Source organism: Eptesicus fuscus, chromosome 5 (genome assembly GCF_027574615.1).
Source record: "Eptesicus fuscus isolate TK198812 chromosome 5, DD_ASM_mEF_20220401, whole genome shotgun sequence".
Taxonomy (NCBI): domain Eukaryota; kingdom Metazoa; phylum Chordata; class Mammalia; order Chiroptera; family Vespertilionidae; genus Eptesicus; species Eptesicus fuscus.
The window spans coordinates 88860611-88873413 of record NC_072477.1 but is presented as its reverse complement, the minus strand read 5'-3'; the positions used below and the strand labels follow the sequence as shown (position 1 = coordinate 88873413).

At 37.3% G+C, this 12803-nt stretch overlaps 1 protein-coding gene and 1 pseudogene across 2 annotated transcripts in view; both read left to right on the top strand.

Annotated features, from left to right (window-relative positions):
- Nucleotides 1–12803, top strand: part of RALGAPA1 (Ral GTPase activating protein catalytic subunit alpha 1) — a 273811-nt gene that overhangs the window by 211538 nt on the left and 49470 nt on the right. The gene's annotated exons all lie outside the window — the stretch shown is intronic.
- LOC103301987 (eukaryotic translation initiation factor 3 subunit C-like) lies at nt 1677–12657 on the top strand (annotated as a pseudogene).

Genomic DNA, 12803 nt, shown 5'->3' with positions numbered 1-12803 from the left:
TAAAATAATTATAAATAAATTCTATAGTTAAAAATTTTTAAAAATTTAAAACACAACAAAATGAGCCAGTGACAAGAAGAAACGTCATTAAAACTTTAATTAAGCACTTTGTTCCATCAACTCATTTTAAATCTCTGAAAATAAGCCATACTCAAATTAGAGACAATTATGAATATAATACAAAAATAAATAATTTTAATCATTAAGAACTTGGCAGTGACAGATGCTAATCATTATCATCATTTTTTGGCTCCATGGATACAACTTTTAAACCCCAAGCAGTCTAAAATTAATAGTACCTTAGATTGCACACATAAGAGCAGAATAAAGTATATAATTTTTTTGTTAAAATACTTTTTTAAAATTATGTCAGGATATTTTTATTTCACTATATTAAACCTGATCATTATACGGTACTTAAACTTTCGTACCTGTGACCTTTGTAGAAATGTCAAATAAGTAAGATTTATTATTTCATTCAAAACATTCACAAATGATTTGTCCCTAATTATATAAGAAGAATCTGAAATGGATGTTTAACAATAGGTATCACAACAAAATTAATTTTGGAAATGATAACACCATTTAAGAATTGTTAAACAGTTGAGTTCTATTTGAAATTATACTTTTAAATGGTGAAAATTTTAAGTATTGGAGTTTTGAGGGATTAAACCTTGAACACTAAGAGTTTCATATAAGTATAGAAAGAGGGTTTTTTTAATATAAAATATATATGCAACATGAAATTTACCCTTTTAACTACTTTAAATGTACAGTCCATTGGCATAAAATTCATTTACTGTTATACACCCATCACTAGTATCCTTTTCCAGTACTTTTTAATTTTCATTTAGTTCAAAATATTTTTTATTTTCTCCTGAGAATCTTTGACCCACATGTTATTTAGAAGTGGGTTGTTTATTCTCCAAGTATTTTGAAGTTTCAAATGTCACTGCTTTCACATATATAGTAGCTACCATATAAAAGTAAAACCTGTCAGCTTAATATTTATTACTCTATATACTGAGTTTTTCTTTTTCCTGTTCTTTATTACTCTTGTTCTTAATCTGCTCTTCAGAGTGCTAGTATGTAAGATTTTTCTAAATAATAGGCTTATATTTTAGCTCTATTATAGTATCAATTTCTTTTTAATAAAAGGTTAAATGTTTAAATTTAATCATAGAAACCAGTTGTCTTATACCAGTTCCCCTTAATAAAAAATCACTTTCTGTATTGGCATTTTTTCTCCTGAATTTAATAAATTCCACATTAGAGGTAATAAGTTGAGGCCTAGAACATGTGTCCTATTACAAATGAACAATTGGATATCATTAGGTTGTCCCCCTTTCCTTTGTACATATATCTTTAGTGTGTTAATCCATTCAGTAGACACATTAATGAGCACTGGTTGAAGTGTAATATTGGAGGATGTAAGGCTCGTTGACCTCAGCATGGAGTTTAATACCTCTAATTAAATTAGATAGTCGACAGTCAGTATAAAGAAATAGCCATGCCTCTGGCAAGCTAGAATTATTTATGACTCTGGTTCTTTGTTTTAAACTTGAAAGGAGAAAATCATTTATATCTAGTTTACAGAAACTAATTTGAGTTCTCACTTTTTATTTAAACTATGTGGTGATTTTGTAAATTATTTTTAAGCATTTTATTTTCTCAGAATGAGAGGTAAGTATCCTTAAAAATATTTAAATATATCATTTTATTTCTTGTGATGAGAAGCTTTTTCAAGGCTCAAGACAGTAGGAGCAGAATTTTTACAATATAGACTATACTTCTTGAACAAATTAACCAAACATTCAATCTAACAAAGTAGTCTCTCTTAGAAATATTATTCCACCATATCAAAAATCCTGATATAACCCTAGTTCAAATCATCTGTTCTATAAATTATCTCTACCTGAGGAGGATTGATGGAAAATGGTTAAAAATAATTTCCACTTAACTAAGTTTATTCACCCCTAAAAAAATCAAAAGTGCTGCAAGCATTGGTATAAAGTGTTCACAGGAGCTTGTCTCATTTCCTCTGTCTCCTTGTTCTAGCCACTTGCTGATACTCTGCTTCATAGGTAGCTGAATCATCCTTTTACGAGTTTGATAAAGATCAAGTTCAGATAATTGTGACATATTTAGTTGGACTCTCTAGTCTATCTTTCATTTCCTGGATCCCCCCAAAAGAGGGGAAAGAAACCTTTATTTAAGTCAGTTTCTTCTGAAATACTGTTAGTATAATGGACAGCAATTCATTTTCTTTTTAAAAATTTGGTCACAATAGTTTATCAAATGAGTGAGCTTTTATAGACCTATTTGGTCTGATTATAATATTTCCTATTTTTATTTTATTTAGAAATAAAATTGCAATATACTTTACTTTCCAAAGAACTATATGCTAAATATAGTCTTGAGAATTAGTTAAAAAACAAGTTTAAGGAATAACAAGATTTTCATTATTTTAGTAAAAGTGTATAGTACTATAATAGTTAATAAATGTTATGGAATTATATGCATGGTTTCAGTCCCAAAATATAACAACCTTACATAAAATAATTCTATTTTAATGTCATAGACTCTATCCTTAACCCCGATTTCTATAAATATACTCCCAATGACAAGAATAGATACAGAAACCAGAAAATACAAATGATTCAGAGTAAATTTATCTCACCACTGTAAATGATATAATTTGGGTGGTATAGAAATAAATGGCTTCTCATTGCATGTAGAATAAAATCTGAATTCCCCACTATGGCCTTCAATGCCCTGTGTGACTTGGCCACCTTTCTGCCTACCCCTCTGGTCTCATCTTCTGTTACTTTCTTTTTCCTTTACCACATGTGGCCTTACTGGCTGTCATTCTAATCTGCCAGCATGTCAAGCTTGTTCTTATCTCAGAAGTTATGCACTTACTCTTCTTTCTATTTGAAATGCTCTTTCTCCACATCATCAGGCTTTCTCATTTTCATTGTCCTATTCTCAGACTCATATAGACAGTTCCTCAGAGAATCCTTTCCAGACCATCCCAGCAAAGTAGCCCCCTCTACCAAGTAATTCCATTACATACCCTATTTTATTTTGTTTATAGCACTTATCACCTTCAAAGTGGCATATTAAAATAAATGCCATAACTGCAGATAATCCTGTTTTTATGCTTTACACTATGTAATGATAGGGGAAAAATTGCCTAGTATTGTGGTATTATCCTTTTAATTGTCAGTATTATTTATTGAGTGTCCACTCTGTTTAGATATCATGTACTAGATAGATGCTGTGCCTATTGCATCAAGAAGCTTTTCTTTTTATTTTAAATATATTTTTATTGATTTCAGAGAGGAAGGGAGAGGGAGAGAGAGAGAAAAATCAATGATGAGAGAGCATCATTGATCGGCTGCCTCCTGCACACCCCCTACTGGGGATCAAGTCCAAAACCCGGGCATGTGCCCTTGACTGGAATCGAACTCAGGACCCTTCAGTCTGCAGGCTGATGCTCTATCCACTGAGGCAAACCAGCTAGAGCAAGAAGCTTTTCTTAGTTCCTAAAAAATAAATGAATGATCCACACAGGAAGTGAATGTATGAAAACTTATGTGGCTCTAAGGATGTGGATGAAAGTATGCTTTTCACATGATTGAGGAGTATATGATATTGTATGTTTTGCTACATACGAGTGTTTGGAAGATTAAGGAAAGCATGAGGGTGTGGGGCAATATTATTCAGTTTCAATTTCTGCATGTATACCCACTATCTGCTGAAATAACTACCTAACCTAATTACCTTCTTTGCATTCTTCAAGTTGTCATTATAGCTTAGTTTTCTTTGATACTTGCATTTGGGGGAGTATATTTAAAGCATTGTCTGTATTATTCATAATTAATTTATTGCCTAGTTATTTTACTCTGCTCCTCCACTGGTCTTGAAGCTTTGTGAGAGCAGAGACTGTGTCTGTTTTTTTCCTCACCATGTATCTGCAATAGCTAGCACAGTGCTTTACTCAGCTCTCAGTATTTTCTAACGTATGAAAGAATTGGGTAGGAAGGACAGCAGGGAGGAGAGAAGAAGGCCTTTTAGAAACTCATGAACTAGTTCAGGTGTATAGGATAACTGGCATCTGACCTTGGACAACAGTAGAAGAAATAGGAAAGTACAAAAAAGGATTATAATTTTTTTTTAATGAAGAGCCTGTTAGAGATACAGTAAGGAAAACAGAAATTGACAACTTTCAGGTTTTGACCCTGAGTATAATGGTTAGTTGCTTTTAACAGAAATGGGGAAGTCATAGAGTAAGCTGATTTTATGAAATTACTTTACATGAATTCTAGTCTCCAACTCCAGATGAGTGATGTATTGTGGCACTGAGGAAATCTAGAATTGACTCTGGAATCTCTCTCTGTTCATAATCACGGAAAATGAGAACACTACCATAAGATAGGCAGGCATCCGATTTTCATTAAAAGAGATTGAACAGGCCACCAACTACAAAAATTACTAACGTTCATGAACTCCATGTCAATGCCTGGCAAAATAGGATTATTAAACAGATGTTTTGTGAGCACTTAGGTAATGAAGTAGTGATCACTAGGAGCCACAATGAGTTCACCATAACAAATTGCATCAAAGTAACTTAATTAGTTTTAATAGGATTACTAGATCAGGGAAAACCATAGACAGTATAAAGCATTTAACAAAGTCATTTCTTGTGGACAAATTGAAGAAATGTAGTCTTAATAATAGTTCAGTTAGTATATTCATAACTAGTTGTGTAATTATATCTAGAGATATAAATTAATTATTTAATAAGAGGCAATATAGAGAAGTGGTTAAAGTGCGGTTTCTAGAACTAGTTATGTGACCTTAGCCAAGCTTGCTTTATCTTTTTAAGCTTCAGTTCCTCACCTATAACAATGGAGGTAATAATAATTATATTTACCATGTAGCATTTTTGTAAAAATTAAATAAGTTATCACGAAGCACTTAGTAAGCATTTAATAAGTGTGGATATTTTTTAACCAGGAGGAACATCTGTAATGGCTCTTACCCAAACTTGTGTACCATTTGACATTGGTATCCAAAATTTACATGAAGACACAGAATTTGAATTTAAGGATAACACAGATCTGGGAAAGAGAGAGGCAACACATTGAATAGCAGAATCAGATTAACAAATGACCTTGATAGACTTAAAGAAAATCTGAACCTAATAAGGTAAAATTTAATGAGAATAAATATGAAATCCTCTCTTTAGTTCTAGCACTTGGTTATACCTGCTTAAAAGAACTTTGTAGAAAAAGACTTAGGGGTTTGAATTGACTGCAACTTCTATTTGAGCCAAAGATATAAAAATGCAAAAAATTAAACATAGTGAACAGAACAAAGTACTAGTGCCACTATAGATAGATAGGCTAGTTGTCTTTGTCAGAACACCACAGCTTAATAGAAATATCAATAAACTGAGGTAATAATCCAGGATAATGAATTCGTTTGTAAACTGTAAGAAGAACTAAGGACACTTTTAGCCTGGAAAAGTAAAGTTGAGATATATTATTAGACTGATCTGAAAATATATAGACTGTAAGTTAGATTTACTAGATAATCCTTCTCATTTTGGCAGAACTAGCTTCAGAAAGGGAGATTTTTGCTTAGTATAAAGAATGTTCTAATGATTGAAGCTCTTTAAAAATAAATGGACTGATTTGTGAATTTTTAAGCTACCTAACTTTAGAAGCAGAGTCAGGATTACTTGTCAGGAATATTGCAGTGGAAGTTCCTCTATTGGGGAGGAAATTAGAACTTTAAGGTCTCTTCTGGTACTAATATTCTATAATGGTTTGAGGACTTCAATTTTATATATGTTGAATTTCATTTAACTGCTTTGTCTTCATAAATTGGCAATGATAATCGACAGCCAATGTTATATACTTTGAATTCCAAAATAACTTCAGCAGTAGTTGAATTGAATTTGGAAGAGTAGTTGGTTGTCAGTGATTTTAACATACCTACTCTATATACATAAGTCTTGTACTCTATTTCAGAAGGGATTGACATCTGGTACAATGTAGTACATGTAGTTAGGAACCCCTTTGAGTGTTTTCAGAGTATAGAAAAACTCATTGACTATACATGGTCTTGTAAATTCATGAGAGATAAGAAATAAGTAAATATAAAATCTTATATAAAGTTTTTATGTCAAATAAAATATACCAAACACACTTCTAAAATTTCTATTAACTGTTAAACACTCAAAATTGATTTTTCAGTAGTCTTTTCAGAAATTTCTAAGATATATAACAATGATTAGTAATTTCTCAATTTGTGTTTATTATATAGTAGGAGTATTCTATATATAGATATAAAAGCATGCCTTGTCATGACAGCATAAAATAATTACTTTTTTAGCATTTGGATATAAAGCATAAGGGATATTCTTGAAGCTTTCCCTTAAATTGCTTGAACATGTTTAGAATAACTTTGTTATACACCTGGTTTTGGACCACAAATATCTTCATTACAACATCTTGGTAAAAATGTATTGTTCTTTTCCATTAAACAGACTTTTAGTACTCTGTGGTAGATATTTGAAGGGAAGCCTTGGTTATAAGATAAAACTACAGTTGCCCTTGTCTCTCATTTCTTTAGATAAGTGAACACTAGAAATTATAGATAGCTTTGGCAAGAGTTCAAGGGTTAATGTAGCAGATAAATAAAAGGAATTTTCTGTAAATTGAGACCTGCATTATTTCAGTTGTCTTGTCTTTCCTAACCTAACTCATTTAATTTTAAAAAGTAAATACTTAAATTCTTCCTGACAGTGTGCTCAGCTTTTGCTATCGTTTATTACTTCAATTATACTTGATATCACTTAGAACAATCTGCCATTTGGAAATCTCAGTATAGCCTGGAGCTTAGTATTAGATCTGGCTGCTATTGTAACATGTACAGCATATGACATTAATGTATCAAAATTAGATTGGATCATCCCTCCTGGTTAAATTTATTTCACATTTCTTTTGTATTCAGTTAACATAAACCTATTAGGAAAACTGACACATGGGGATGGCTGTATAGGAAGGATATTTTTAAAGTATTTTGATTAAAAAATGAAATTATAGAGCCATGGCTTTTGAGTTGTGTAATCTTTTTTGGTTTTTAAATATGTCACAAAGCCTAAGTCCTACATTTATATCATTCAAGTCTGTGTGTGGTGTAAATAATGAGAATTAAAACGTATACAATATTTTGAAGAACTAAGATGGCGGCATAGGTAAACACCTGTACTTGCTGCCTCTCACAACCACATCAAAACTACAGCTAAAAGACAGAACAACTATCATCCAGAACCACAGGAAAGCTGGCTGAGTGGAAGTTCTACAACTAGAAGTAAAGAAGAAAGCACATTAAGACGGGTGGGAGGTATGGAGGCGTGCACATGCACAATGGGCTGGCAACTGGGTGCACTGCTTTTTTTTAATTGGGAGGGAGATAAAAGCTCCCGATTGCTCTGAACTCCAGTTCTGGGCGAGACTCTGGGGACCCAGACACATATTGGGAGAAACTGGACTGTCTGACTTCGGGTCAGAATGCAGGGGTGGCTTTCTTTCAGAAGGAGGTATTTGCAGCGGTCATTGTTCCTGCGCCGGGACCTCTCCAGTGCAGGGCTGACTGGCAGCCATTGCTGTTTACTCTGCCCTGGTGATTCCTTGAGATCCTGCCTCTCCCAATTTACAACCCCACCCAAGCTGTGCACAGCAGCTTTTGCATATGAATGGCCTGTCCTTTCTCCACCTAAAACCTGACAAACAGGAAGCAGCTGGGTCAGAGAGCCCCAAAGCTATCAAAAGAAGGCCCTAAGCCTGCAGCAGCAAACTGCCTTGCTTCACAGCTGGTCCTCGTCTAGGCACTTCCAAACCCCATACAAAGAGGAGGAATCTGCAGATCTCTCTGTAGCTCCTGCTGGGTGGCCCCAGGCAGTGGCTGACTTTGTACCTCCTTGGAGATCCAAGAGCCAGTGTACCCAGTGGTCAGTGTGAGAACATACCAGATTACAACCCTTCACGTAAATAAGCAACACACTCAAGGGGCAGACTCACTGAGCACCAAAATTCCACTGAAGCAAGTCCTGCCCCATAAGGGTGTCTCCTGCACAGCAGCTCTTCCATTGTAGACACAGCTGGTCCTCACAGCCAGTTGGCCTGGAGGTCAATTCCTCCCAGTGATACCAACAGCAATCAAGGCTTAACTACAACAAGACTATGCACACAGCCCATAAAGGGGTGCACCAAGAGTGTCCACCTCAGGTGACTGGGGAGGCTGAGCCACTGGGCCCTATAGGACACCTACCACACAAGGCCACTCTATCAACTCAGGGAAGTAGCCAAAATGTGGTGACAAAGAAACATGTCACAAATGAAAGAAATGGAAGAAAGCAAAATACTGGATATAGAGTTCAAAACCATGGTTATAAGGTTACTCAAGAATCTTCTAGAAACCTCCAAGGAACTTAGTGAGACCTTCAAGGATCTTAGAGAGAATGCCAAAAAGATGGAAAAGGACCAGTCAGAAATTAAGCATACACTGACTGAAATAAAGAATAATATACAGAGATTCAACAATAGACTAGAGGATCCCAAGAATCAAGTCAAAGATTTGAAATACGAGGAAGCAAAAAACACCCAACTGAAAGAGCAAAAAGAAAAAGAATCCAAAAATATGAAGATAGTGTAAGGAGCCTCTGGGACAACTTCAAATGTACCCATATTCAAATTATGGGGGTGCCAGAAGAAGAGAGAGAGAGAGATTGAAAACCTATTTGAAGAAATAATGACAGAAAACTTCCCCTACCTGGTGAAAGAAATAGACTTACAAGTCCAGGAAGTGCATACAACCCCAAACAAGAGGAATCCAAAGAGGACCACGCCAAGACACATCATAATTAAAATGCCAAGGGCAAAAGATAAAGAGAGAATCTTAAAAGCAGCAAGAGAAAAACAGTTCGTTACCTACAAGGGTGTACCCATATAACTGTCAGCTGATTTCTCAACAGAAACTGTGTAGGCCAGAAGGGAGTAGCAAGAAATATTCAAAGTGATGAATAGCAAGAACCTACAACCAAGATTACTCTACCCAGCAAAGTTATCATTTAGAATTGAAGGTCAGATAAAGAGCTTCACAGACAAGAAAAAGCTAAAGGAGTTCATCACCACCAAACCAGTATTATATGAAATGCTGAAGGGTATTCTTTAAGAAGAGGAAGAAGAAGAAAAAGGTGAAGATAAAAGCTATGAACAACAAAGGGACAACAAATACATATCTATCAACAAGTGAATCTAAAAATCAAATAAATAAAAAATCTGATGAACAGAATAAACTGGTGAATGTAATAGAATCAGGGGCATTTAAGGGGACCGGACTGACAATTTTTGGGGGCGGGGTGTGTGTGTGGAGGGTGCAGGAAGAGATTGGGCAAAAATCTTACACCTATGGATGAGGACAGTGCGGGGAGGGAGGGCATGGAGTGGGGTGGGAACCGGGTGGAGGGGAGCTATGTGGGGAAAAAAGAGGAACATCTGTAATAATCTGAACAATAAAGATTAAAAAAAAACTTATACAATATTTTGATATTTGAGGTCTACCATCATGTATTTAGAGCAATAAGCACATTTATGGTTTCCAAAGTAAAAAACAAAGAATTATTTAATCCACTTAAACCTACAAAAAAAAAGTCCTCCTTAAAAGAAAAAAAAATGTATACTATGTTTCTAAAATAGATTCCAGTCTCTAGATTTAGCTGGGTACTATCTTTAGAATAATAATAGCTGCCTATATCTTATAACCATCAAAGTATCTGAGAAGACATTTCTTGTTTAGTGATACAAATTTTAAAGTTCAGGAATTTACCTTGTATTCTCAAATACTTAATGACATCCATAATGATGAGGATTTTCTGGATAGATTGGTATTGGGGACTTTAAGAACCATTAGAGTTCTGTGGTGTGACTCATAGGCTGAGCTGATCTGGCTGCGCCTGCTACAGCCCTTCAGCGCCATTGCCATGTCACAGTTTTTCAGCACCAGTTGTCCCTGTTCAGGGAGGAGCTTGTCACCAAACCTGTCAGGCATAAGTACCGCAAACAGCCATTGTTGCTGAGTGAAGATGAAGAAGATATCAAGAGAGTGGTTCGAAGTGCCAAGGACAACAGATTTGAGGAATTGACCAACCTTATCAGACCCTTGGTAATGCCATGAAGATTCAGGATGTCACCAGGTGCCTGGAAGAGTTTGACCTCCTGGGAAAAGCATGTGGGAAGGCTAAAAGCATTGTGGATAAGAAAGGTGTCCCCAGTTCTATATCCGTATCCTGGCTGATTTAGGGTACTATCTTGATGAGTTATGGAAAGATAAGGAAGGGAAGAAGATGAATAAGAACAATGCTAAGGCCTTGAGCACCCTGCTCCAGAAGATCCAAAAACACACTAAGATTTTGAGTCCTATATTACAAATAAGCAGAACCCTGAACAGTCTGCAGATGAAGATGCTGAGAAGAAAGAATTCAAAAGGCTCTTCAGATGGGGATGAAGACAGAGTCAGTGCTCCAGCTTTCTTGAAGAAGAAACCAGAAGTTCCTTCTGGAGAGTTGCAAGTTCCTAAAAAAGATGGAGGATAAAGATGAGGACTCAGAGGATGAAGAGTGGGACACAGGCTAAATGTCTTCTGACAAGGAGGAGGAGGAGGAAGAAGGGAAACAGACCATGTTGGCCTTAAGATTCCTTAAAATGGCTCTGGCCAATGAGGAGGACAAGAAGGCTACTGTGAAGATATGGGCCAAGAAGCAGCACGATCGGAAATCTGTGTGCCTGGATGAGGAGGAGGACAATGAAGGTGGGGAGTGGGAAAGGGTCCAAAGTGGAGTGTGCTCATTAAGGAGAAACCAAAAATGTTTGCCAGCGGAACTGAGATCATCCATCTACATTGTTGTTATCAAAAAACTGGATGAGATCCTACAGGCACAAGGCAAGAAGGGAACGTATTGTGCAACCCAGTTTGAGCTGCTACAGCTGCTGGTTCAGATTGCTTCTGAAAACAACCTTGGGGAGGGTGTCATCATCAAGATCAAGTTCTCTCTATGACTACAACCCCAGCCTGGCCACATACATGAAGCCAGAGATGTGGCAGAAGTACCTGGACTGCATCAATGAGCTGATGGACATCCTGTTTGCAAAACGTAACATCTTTGTTGAAGAGAACATTCTGGAAGAGAGTTAGAGCCTACATAATGTTGACGAGCCACTGCATGTCTATGGCTGTATCCTAACTTTGGTGGAATGAATGGATGAAGAATTTACCAAAATAATGCAAAATACTGATCCTCATTCGAAAGAGTATGTGGAGCACCTGAAGGATGAGGCACAGGTGTATTCCAATCGTTGAGCTTGTGCAGCGCTACCTGGAAGAGAAGGGCACCACTGAGGAGATCTGTCGTGTCTGCTTGAGATGCATACTGCACACCTTCTGCAAGTTTAATTACAAGGCCCATCAGCAGCAGCTTACCTTCCCTAAGGGCTCCTCAAAGTCTGGCCAAGATCAAGCAAAAAATGAGGGCAAGGACTCAGCTGTGCTAATGGAGAGACTTTGCAAGTACATCTATGCCAAAGACTGCACGTGCGCCATCCTCTGCCATATCTCCCACTGGTACCAGGTCCACGACCTCATGCTATGAGCCACCTACAAGACAGCATTCACAAAAAGTTAAACAACAACAAAAAAGACAGCATTCAGCAGCAGTCCGTCCAGTACAGATCCTGTAAAACGGCACCACGGTACAGCTGTGCATCTGTGCCTTCCACCAAGCACTGTCCAGTGATGCTCACAGTGCCCTGCTGGACATCCAGTCAAGCAGCCAGGCCCAGAAACTTCTGGTCCAGGGTCTCTGCTGCACCGCCTAAAGGAGCCAGCCAGGAGCAGAAGGAGTGGCACCAGCAGGTGCCCTCCCACCTGCACATGAACCTGGAGCTGCTGGAGTGTGTTTACTTGGTGTCTGCCATGCTCCTGGAGATCCCCTACATGGCCGCCCAACAGAGTGATGCCTGCCAACATATGATCAGCAAGCAGTTCCATTACCAGCTGCTAATGGGCCAATGACAGCCCTTTCTGGATCCCCCCTGAATCAATGAAGATGGGCGACTGGAAGACCTGCCACAGTTTTATCATCAATGAGAAGATAAATGGCAAAGTATGGGGACCTTGTTTTGAGGACAACAAAGTCTGAGTCATGCTGGTTAGGAAGATCCAGGAAGAGTCACTGCAGACCTGCTTCACCTACAGCAGTATCTATGACTACATCAGCATGGAGACACTGGTTAGGTTGAACCTGCCCACTGTGCACACCATCATTAGCAAGATGATTATTGATGAAGAGTTGATGGCCTCCTTGGACCAGCCAACACAGAGCCCAATGCCCAACATAACCTGGCTCTGTAAGCTGGCGGAGAAGCTGAGCAGCCTGGTAGGAAACAATGAGTGGAGTTTGACCACTCAGGGTACCTGTGGTGGCTATTTCTGAGACCAGAAGGATGGCTACTGCACTACTGCAAAAACAAAGGCTACATGCACTAGAGTGGCTACTGCCAGCAGCAGTATCAGACAGCCTACTGATCACTTCTGTCCCCATGGCCTAGACCAGTGGTCGGCAAACTCATTAGTCAACAGAGCCAAATATCAACAGTACAACGATTGAAATTTCTTTTGAGAGCCAAATTTTTTAAAATTAAACTTCTTCTAACGCCACTTCTTCAAAATAG